Source organism: Gekko japonicus, unplaced genomic scaffold (assembly GCF_001447785.1).
Source record: "Gekko japonicus isolate JY-2015 unplaced genomic scaffold, Gekko_japonicus_V1.1 scaffold5389, whole genome shotgun sequence".
In the NCBI taxonomy this organism is placed as follows: domain Eukaryota; kingdom Metazoa; phylum Chordata; class Lepidosauria; order Squamata; family Gekkonidae; genus Gekko; species Gekko japonicus.
The window spans coordinates 20683-30121 of NW_015164801.1; the positions used below are offsets into that span (position 1 = coordinate 20683).

At 47.7% G+C, this 9439-nt stretch overlaps 1 non-coding gene across 1 annotated transcript; it reads right to left on the reverse strand.

Moving 5' to 3' along the window:
- Nucleotides 1–2419: 2419 nt before the first annotated feature.
- TRNASTOP-UCA lies at nt 2420–2491 on the reverse strand. The gene has a single exon. It is a non-coding gene; the product is annotated as a tRNA-Sec (tRNA).
- Nucleotides 2492–9439: the final 6948 nt, after the last annotated feature.

Below are 9439 nucleotides of genomic sequence, written 5' to 3' on the forward strand. Positions count from 1 at the left end.
ACCGCTCAGGCTCCACTGGACTGTTTTGGATTGCTAGCTATTGGGGGGGGGAACCTGTAGATCTGTCCTCACAGAGGAGGGAGAGCTTGTGCCTGAATAAAACTTGGTCTTAAAGGTGCCACTGGACTGTTTTGGACTGGGGGGGTAGGGTAAGGGGGAGCTCTGCCCCTCACCTGGCTGCTTCTTGCTCTGACTGAGGGCTGCTGGGAGCAGGGGGTGGGGCTTGTTGCATGTGCCCGCCCCCTGGGCTCTTTACTGCCGGAGCCCCTGTTTGTTCCAATAAATCTCTCTTTACCCCAGCTTCTCTTCACCATTTTCCCCCTGGCTGATCACCTGTCTGAGGCAATCCTCTTGGAGCTCTTCAATCTGTTCTGGTTTGCCCCATTTGGAATAATCTTCTGTTGCCCACAAACTTGGCCACCCAGCGTCAGATTGCTTGCGGATTGCTCACACACCACAAACCTCAATAAAAAAATAATAATTAGGAGACCCCTCCCCCAGTGGTTCCTTCCTTCCCTCTGTTTTGCGAATGGACTGTTTATTCCTCACTGTTCCTTAATAAGCGTTACATTCCTGTTATCCAAACCTTGGGAAGATGGCAATTTAAGAGAAGCAGACCAGGTCTTTCTAATGCCTCTGCTAACTTTCTGTCCCTTTTTAACTTGTTTTGAGCAGGCTTAGGAGGACCACACCTTGAGGCTAAAAGGAGAGAGGGAATGGAGAAGAGCAGAAAACGGGGCTGCCGGAGGAACTACATTTGAGGGGGGCATAGAAGGTGGGGGAAGGTTCATCAGACGAAATGGAGGATATAGGGGGGTAGTGGGGATAGCGGCACTCATGGTGGAGGTTAGGACAAAAAGCACAGTAGGGGGCGCAGCAGATGAGTTTGGAATGATAGGGGTCCTGGGTTCTAATCCCCTTTCTACCACCATCTTCATTGTGTAGACGTAGCCCAGTCGTGATTTCTCTGCCGATGCTGGAGGCCTGCTCGCTGACAGGACAAAATGCCATCAACCTGTAGGAAGCGCTCCACAGACCCTATCCAGGACGAGCCACTAAGAGAACAAATAAAATTACCTCACAATTTGATTCATCCGTGTGTTTAGACAGCAGGTTCAGAGACTAAGACAGAATTCCTCGATCAGGAAGAGTTCTGTTGAAGTCCAAACTGTCTGCTACCATGTTTCCACGAAACTAAGACACTGTCTTATATTTATTTTTTCTCAAGAAGACACACTAGGGCTTAAACCACAAATGCATAGAAATCCTGCTAGGGCTTAATTTTGGGGTAGGTCTTATTTTCGGGGAAACAGGGTATTTTTACCGATGCTCTTCACCCGAGGAATATTAACCCCCTGGCCTGTTCTGACTCCGACTTGAATCATTTGATGATCCAACCTTAAGCCTCATAAGGTTTGTTCCCCACCCCCAAAAAACACCCCTGGTGTTCAAAAGCACCATAACTCATCCCCCAATTGTGTCTGGGGGGGTCTCTCACTCAGAATCTCCCCCCATCCTGTTCTATTTCCCTCCGCTCACCGGCAAAGATGGCCAAGGCCAGTGTAATGGCAAGGAACCTCATGGTGGCTTTGTCCACAGGTGCGGCTGGGGTGAAGGCAGCGTCCGTCTCTGAGTGGCGGGAGCCCTGAGGGGGATAGCTGATCCCTTTCTCCCCACTGTCACTCATTAACACTGGCCCAGGTGCACCGGGGACTGTCCCCTTGTTGAGTTCCTTGGGACACGGCCAAAGCACGCAAATCCACTGCAGCAACAAGGAGGAGGAGGAGGAGGAGATAACTGCTGGAGCCTGAACTTCAGTTCTCCGAGTTAAGAGACAGGAGGTTAAGCCAACATCCCTACCAACGAACTCAAGGAGAAGGTCGCCAGGTCAGGTCTGTCTCGTTTCCACCAGTGGGCAACCAGGTGTCTTAAAGTAGTTCTTACAGCAGGCCATATAAAAAACCGGCTGTAGATGTGTCGCTATAGCATCCTTACATTATAGCGGTACAGCTACTATCAATTTTGACAAAGGCAAAGAGAGCTTTAATGGCCAGGGGGAGGAACTGGCGGGTACGAGGGGATAACTATGAGAGTCCCACCAGGTTCAGCTTCCATCACTTCTGCGGATGGAGAACACAATGAGGGAATTATGAAACTGCTTTATACTGAATCAGATCCTTGGTCCATCAAAGTCAGTATCGCCTACTCAGACTGGCAGCGGGTCTCCGGGGTCTCAGGCGGAGGCCTTTCCTGTCACCTCCTGCCTGGTCCCTTTGACTGGAGATGCCAGGGATTGAACCTGGAACCTTCTGCATTGCCGAGCAGAAGCTCTGCCACTGAGCTATGGCCACACTTCATGGCTCTCCAGGGCCTCAGGCACAGAGGTCTTTCCCATCCCCTCCTGCCTGGTCCTTTTAACTGGAGATGCCGGGGATTGAACCTGGGACCTTCTGCATTGAAAGCAGAGGCTCTACCACTGAGCTACAGCCCCACTTCATGGCTCTCCAGGGTCTCAGGCGGAGGTCTTTCACATCACCTCCTGCTCTGGTCGGTTTAACTGGAGATGCCGGGGATTGAACCTGGGACCTTCTGCATGCCAAGCAGAGGCTCTGCCACTGAGCTACAGCCCCTGTGTGGAAGCAATGTCAGAGATAAACTGCCTTGACTGGAAGTGTTCGGGGGCGACTGCCTCCGAGTATGGTGGCACCATTTTGCAGTCGTGAGTAACAGCTGACCTCTCATCCGGATTAAAGCCATCTCAGTGGGTAGCCATTGCCTATTTGTGTGGGAGCAAATGCCACGCTCCTGTTTGAGGGAGAAGGATTTCCTTTGGTCTGTCCAGCTGATCGTTATCACAGGGTGACCTAAGTTGTACTGGTAGTGGTGGTGGTGGGGAATCTGCTTACTCCACATCATCCACATTTTTATCTACCTGTAATGCTATCTGCCTATAGTGCAGTAGCTCTCCCTTGCTGTAGGTTTTCAAGGAATTGTTGGTCAGGGATTCTCTAGCTGTGGATTTCCTGCATCAAGCAAAGTAGTAGTTGGACTAGATGGCCTCTAAGATCTCTTCCAGTTTTTAGGATTCTAGCCCTTTCCTTCGGAACACAAGAAGAGCCCCACTGGGTCAGACCAGTGGTCCATCTAGTCCAGCACCCTGTCTCACACAGAGGACCACCAGCTCCTCTGGAGGGACAACAACAGGGCACAGAGGCCGAGACCTTCCCCTGATGTTGCCTCCTGGCTCTGGGATTCAGAAGTTGACTGCCTCTGAATCTGAAGGTTCCTTTGATTCACCATGGCTAGTAGCCACTGATAGACCTATCCTCCGTGAATCTATCTAATCCCCCTTTAAAACTCCGCTGCGCTTGGCCTCAGCTCTCTCTTGGTGGGGCTGGAGCCCCAGTTCCTGGGGGCGGCGCGACGTGGTGCTCGCTGGGAGGGTCCTATGAAATAAAGAAGATATTTTGAGATTACTACATCAGCAAAATGTCCATTCATCATTTTCATTACCCTGTAACAGTTTGAACTTTTTACACAGAGGACAACCAGCTCCTCTGGAGGGGCGACAACAAGACACAGAGGCCGAGACCTTCCCCTGATGTTGCCTCCTGGCTCTGGGATTCAGAAGTTGACTGCCTCTGAATCTGAAGGTTCCTTTGATTCACCATGGCTAGTAGCCACTGATAGACCTATCCTCCGTGAATCTATCTAATCCCCCTTTAAAACTCCGCTGCGCTTGGCCTCAGCTCTCTCTTGGTGGGGCTGGAGCCCCAGTTCCTGGGGGCGGCGCGACGTGGTGCTCGCTGGGAGGGTCTTGCCCTGCCAGCGTTGCGGGAGTCGGGGTGTGGGTGTGTCTCCGGAGGTGGGGGGGTCTCGTCCAGGGACTGGAGGAACCAGGGCAGCATGGATGTTATTTGGCAGAGAATTCCGCCAGGTTGGCCCTGGTCAAGGACAGCTGGATGTCTTTCAGGCTGGGAATCACCATCAGGTTCTTATCCACTGAGCCTTTCGCCTCCTGGTACTCTGATAGTGCACCGTTTTGAAGCTTGTTTTAAGGGCTGTCCTTCACAGCTGGCTTTCTCCATCCACGTGCCTCATGATTCTATCCTTGATTACAGTTTCTACTAATTTTCCAAGGAGAGATGTTAGGTTGTCTGGCCTGTGATTTCCTGGTTCCCCTCTGGATCCCTTTTTAAACATTGGCGTTAACATTTGCTACCCTCCAGTCTTGTGGTACAGTGGCTGAATTTAATGATAGGTTGTGTGTACAAGTTAGTCGGTCAATTATCTCACATTTCAATCCCCTAAGAACCCTCGGGTGTATGCCACCAGACCCTGGAGACTTCCCGGTTTTAATTTCCTCAATAGGTCTAGAACTTTTTGGCTCAGTTCTTCAGACCCCCTTCCTTTTTTTTTTCTTTTCCATTTTTATTTATGTTTTACAGAATATATAATACATGCTTTTCTACTTCTGTCTCCGCTGCGCCTGGCCTCAGCTCTCTCTTGGTGGGGCTGGAGCCCCGGTTCCTGGGGGTGGCGCGATGTGGTGCTCGCTGGGAGGGTCTTGTCCTGCCAGCGTTGCGGGAGTCGGGGCGTGGGTGTGTCTCCGGAGGTGGGGGGGGGTCTCGTCTAGGGACTGGAGGAACCAGGACAGCATGGATGTTATTTGGCAGAGAATTCCACCAGGTTGGCCCTGGTCAAGGACAGCTGGATGTCTTTCAGGCTGGGAATCACCATCAGGTTCTTATCCACTGAGCCTTTCGCCTCCTGGTACTCTGATAGTGCACCGTTTTGAAGCTTGTTTTAAGGGCTGTCCTTCACAGCTGGCTTTGTCCATCCACGTGCCTCATGATTCTATCCTTGATTACAGTTTCTACTAATTTTCCAAGGAGAGATGTTAGGTTGTCTGGCCTGTGATTTCCCGGTTCCCCTCTGGATCCCTTTTTAAACATTGGCGTTAACATTTGCTACCCTCCAGTCTTGTGGTACAGTGGCTGAATTTAATGATAGGTTGTGTGTACAAGTTAGTCGGTCAATTATCTCACATTTCAATCCCCTAAGAACCCTCGGGTGTATGCCACCAGACCCTGGAGACTTCCCGGTTTTAATTTCCTCAATAGGTCTAGAACTTTTTGGCTCAGTTCTTCAGACCCCCTTCCTTTTTTTTTTCTTTTCCATTTTTATTTATGTTTTACAGAATATATAATACATGCTTTTCTACTTCTGTACACATAATCTGTAGAGTCTAGCACACATTTTTATCCTTTATCCATTTATATACCCCTGCCCATCTTTCTTGAAAAACCTTGTCATCATTCCCTTGCAAAATTACTGTTAGTTTGTCCATTTCTGCGATTTCCAAAAGTTTCATAGCTAATTCCTTTCTCTTCGCAATCTTTTCTTGTTTCCAGTACTTAGCTATTAAAATTCTCGCCACTGTGGGCATATATGATAGTACATACTATTTATTCCCTTTATATTCATTGGGAATTATATTTAACAAATATATCTCCGGACACAATTTTAGGTTAATATGTAACACTTCTGTTATTATGTTACTTACACTTTTCCAAAATCTGAATTTTTTTTCGCAATTCCACTACATGTGGAAAAAAGTACCTACATTTGCTTTTTCAGACCCCCTTCCTGAAAATAGTTAAGTAACCTTTAGGGCCTAGCATTCCCACCCATATTGCTTCTGTTGAGAAGTTAATGCCCCTGATATTTTCTAACATTGGGTTCTATGCCATCTTTGACATACAATGCAACACCTCCTCCAACCCATCTCTCCCTGTCTTGCCTGTAGAACTTGTAACCAGTGTTGCCAGCACCCTCAGCACTGAACCTGGGGTGGTCTTTCCTGAGAGAGAGAGAGAGAGATGCCCAAAAACTAATTCTGAACCTCCACAAGCAGTGCCCTATGAAGCCAGGCTTGGCTTAAACAGTGGCTTTTGCTGGGAGGCTAGAAGAACCACATCTTGGCTGAGAAAACTCAGACCAAAGAGAATACTCCAGGCTGGCTGGACTGCCAACCATTCTCCATGCAAGCGACCCCCCTCCCCCCCGATGTCTACCCTGTCAGCTCAGCCATAATATAGCAGCCATTGACTGTTTTTACACCATCTTTGATGTCTTGCTAAAACTTGACTTTTCCCTGAGTGTTTATGTTAGAAAATCATTTACATTTCTCATGTTCTTATCATGATAAGCAGGGGTCATTTCCTGCGGGAGCGCACAGGAGCGGAGATCCGGCAGTAAGGAGCCCAGGAAGCGTGCACATGCAACAAGCCCCGCCCCCTGCTCCCAGCAGCCCTCAGTCAGGCCACAAGGAGCAAGAAGCAGCCAGGTAAGTTGCAGAACCCCCTCCCCGCCCACCTTCAGGTACAAGCTCTCCCTCCTCTGTGAGGGCAGATCTGCACGTTCCCCCCCCCAATAGCTGGCAATCCAAAACAGTCCAGTGGAGCCTGAGCAGTGGGTGTTGCCTTCTGACACACTTCTGGTGATGTCAGGGTGTGTGGCCTATGCAAATGAGTTATGCTAATGAGTTATGCTAATGAGCTCTTGCACCTCTTTTTCTACGAAAGGACCCCTGATGATAAGCGTCCATTAAGGCCATAAGGAGGGAAATTTGAGTAGTTCAGTAGATCTGTTTTGGGCACTCTTTCAATATTATTTCTTCTACATTTTGTATGTATAAAAGGTTTGTTTTTGGCCACACATCCATTCTGTTTCTGTTCTAGTAATCTCCATGCTCTGGCCCCCTTCAGCCTGGCTTCTACCAGCAAGAAAAGAAACTCTGTGCATGCTCAAAGGAACTGTTTGTTGGCACAGAACTTGTGACAGAGACAATACCCTTTCTTGTGTTGTGATCTTTTTGGCCAGCTTCTTAATCCATGTATAAACTTGTCCACCTCTGCCAATCCTGCTATATTCTTTCATCTGATTCGTTTACACTCTGTGTATGCACAGAGAACTGTCTTTTGCAAAAGTCTTATGCCTAAAGGAAAAGGTATCTTATAAGTGATTTTTAGGAATTGTTTGTCTGTCTTGTGTGTGTACTAATCACTTATCGCTTTTCAGATTTCTGCTAGTTTTATTTTTATTTTTACTCGCTCTCCCACAACATGGGAGAAGTCAGACTTTCAGATGAGTTTTGTTGTTATTTTGTCTTTTTACATATTCTTTGACTTCTATTTTTGGGGTCTAACCCACCCCCATAAGCTGGCATTTATTTTATTTTTATTTTCCCCTTGGGGCCCCCAGCTTTCCCCACAACCTTATAAGCCATGGCAACACAATTTCAATTTTGAGACACTTTCTTTCCTGTTTTGAGCTCAAGTATTGTGTCTCTGGAGACTCCTCTTGCTATGAAACATGCTCACATGTCTTCAAAATGTCAGGTTTGATATATGGGGGCGGGGAGAGACATTGTCGTGTGCGCCCCCTCTTCCTACAAGTTGCTTTTACAATGCATCGTGTTCTAATGTGCCATTGAGTAGCACATTCCAGTTGTTTAATTTTGTGTTTCAGTAATGCTTTTGTGCATATTTTCTGTAATTTTGCATGTGCTACTAATCATTAAGCGTTTTGGCTTCAGTATATGCTAAGGTGATTGCACTTGATTTGGTTCTCATATATATTTCTGCTGCCCCATTGCGCTCTCCCAAGTTCACAACATTTTGCATATCTAAAGGACCTAGTGCTGATCATCATGTTCTTATGTGCACAGATATCTGAAGTGTCCACTCACCCCAAGGACTGTACAATGGACTTTGGGGTGGGAAGAAAAAGAGAATGTGGAAAGCCTGTTTGGCGTAGTGGTTAACTCTAATCTGGGAGAACCGGGTTTGATTCCCCACTCCTCCACTTGCACCTGCTGGATGACCTTGGGCAAGCCATAGTTCTGATAAGAGCTGTTCTTGAAAAAGAGCAGTTCCTATCAAGAGCTCTCTCAGCCCCACCTACCCCACAGGGTGTTGGTTGTGGGGAGGGGAAGGAGTTCGTAAGCTGTTCTGAGAATCCGAGTGAAGGGCAGAGTGTAAATCCAATCTCCTCCTCCTCCTCCTTCTCTTCTTCTTTTTCTTCTTCTTCTTCCTCCAGTTTGGTGTAGTGGTTAAGTGCGAGGACTCTAATCTGGGAGAACCGGGTTTGATTCCCCACTCCTCCACATGCACCTGGCTGGATGACCTTGGGCAAGCCATAGTTCTGATAACAGCTGTCCTTGAAAAAGAGCAGTTTCTGTCAGAATTCTCTCAGCCCCGCCTCCCTCACAGGGTGTCTGTTGTAGGGAGGGGAAGGGAAAGGAGTTTGTAAGCTGCTCTGAGACACCTTTGGGTAGTGAAGGGCGGGGCATAAATCCAATCTCCTCCTCCTCCTCCTCCTCCTCCTCCTCTTCTTCTTCTTGGCCACCCATTCAGGTTCATCCTGCCAGACATTAAGATACATCCCTTCTTTTGTCTGGCAACAGGGAAATGCCAGACCACTCTATTGTTTCACAATGGACAACCCCAGTACAGTCATCCAACACCTGGCTTCTGTTGTTAAATCCAGACCCTGCCTCTCTGGAAGCTCACTGGTCACATCTAGGCCTTGCCCATCCTGATGCCACACCCACCTGGGACTCATCATTGGTCCAGGTAATCTCTTGTAATAGCGGTAATAGCACAAAGGTGGAAGGATAGACTCTCTCCATCCATATCACAATGGCGAGCGAAGGTCTGGGACAACTATACCCTTGAAAGGTTTGCAGTCTATACAGACAGCTCTTCTTTTTAATGCCGTACTTTAGATCCTCTGGACAAATGGTTCTCCTTTCTTGAAAAGATGGAAGCTGAACAAGTGTTCTGTGAAAAATGGTCCTTATTCAAAGCTAAGGCGTTCATATGCTAAATTCAGGGCTGCAATACTCTCCCGTACTCCGACTTTGCAGACAGCTCTTCTGTTGAATGTCATACTTTAGATCCTCTAGACAAATGGTTCCCCTTTCTTGAAAAGATGGATGCTGAACAAGTGTTATGTGAAAAATGGTCCTTATTCAAAGCTAAGGCGTTCATATGCTAAATTCAGGGCTGCAATACTCTCCCGTACTCCGACTTTACCTGTTCTATGTTCCCTCCATTATACTACGGGTAGTTTTTGGTATGTTGTGTCTTATGTTACGAATATGTAATGAGTATGTTGAAGATTTCTGGCTCTGCTTGTACCCTTTCCAACATTCAATAAAATGTTAAAGTGAAATCATTGGTCCAGGTAATCTACTGTTTTCACCTGAGACCAGCCCCCAAGACCTTCCGTTGGTCTGCATTGTTTTCCTATATCCGTGAGCACATGGTCTTAGACCATGTGCTTCTGCTGTGATGCCAACTGGAAGTCCACCCCTAAACCCGTTGGGTTTAGGCCATAATCACATCTCCGTGGACCCCTGCACATCTGGACA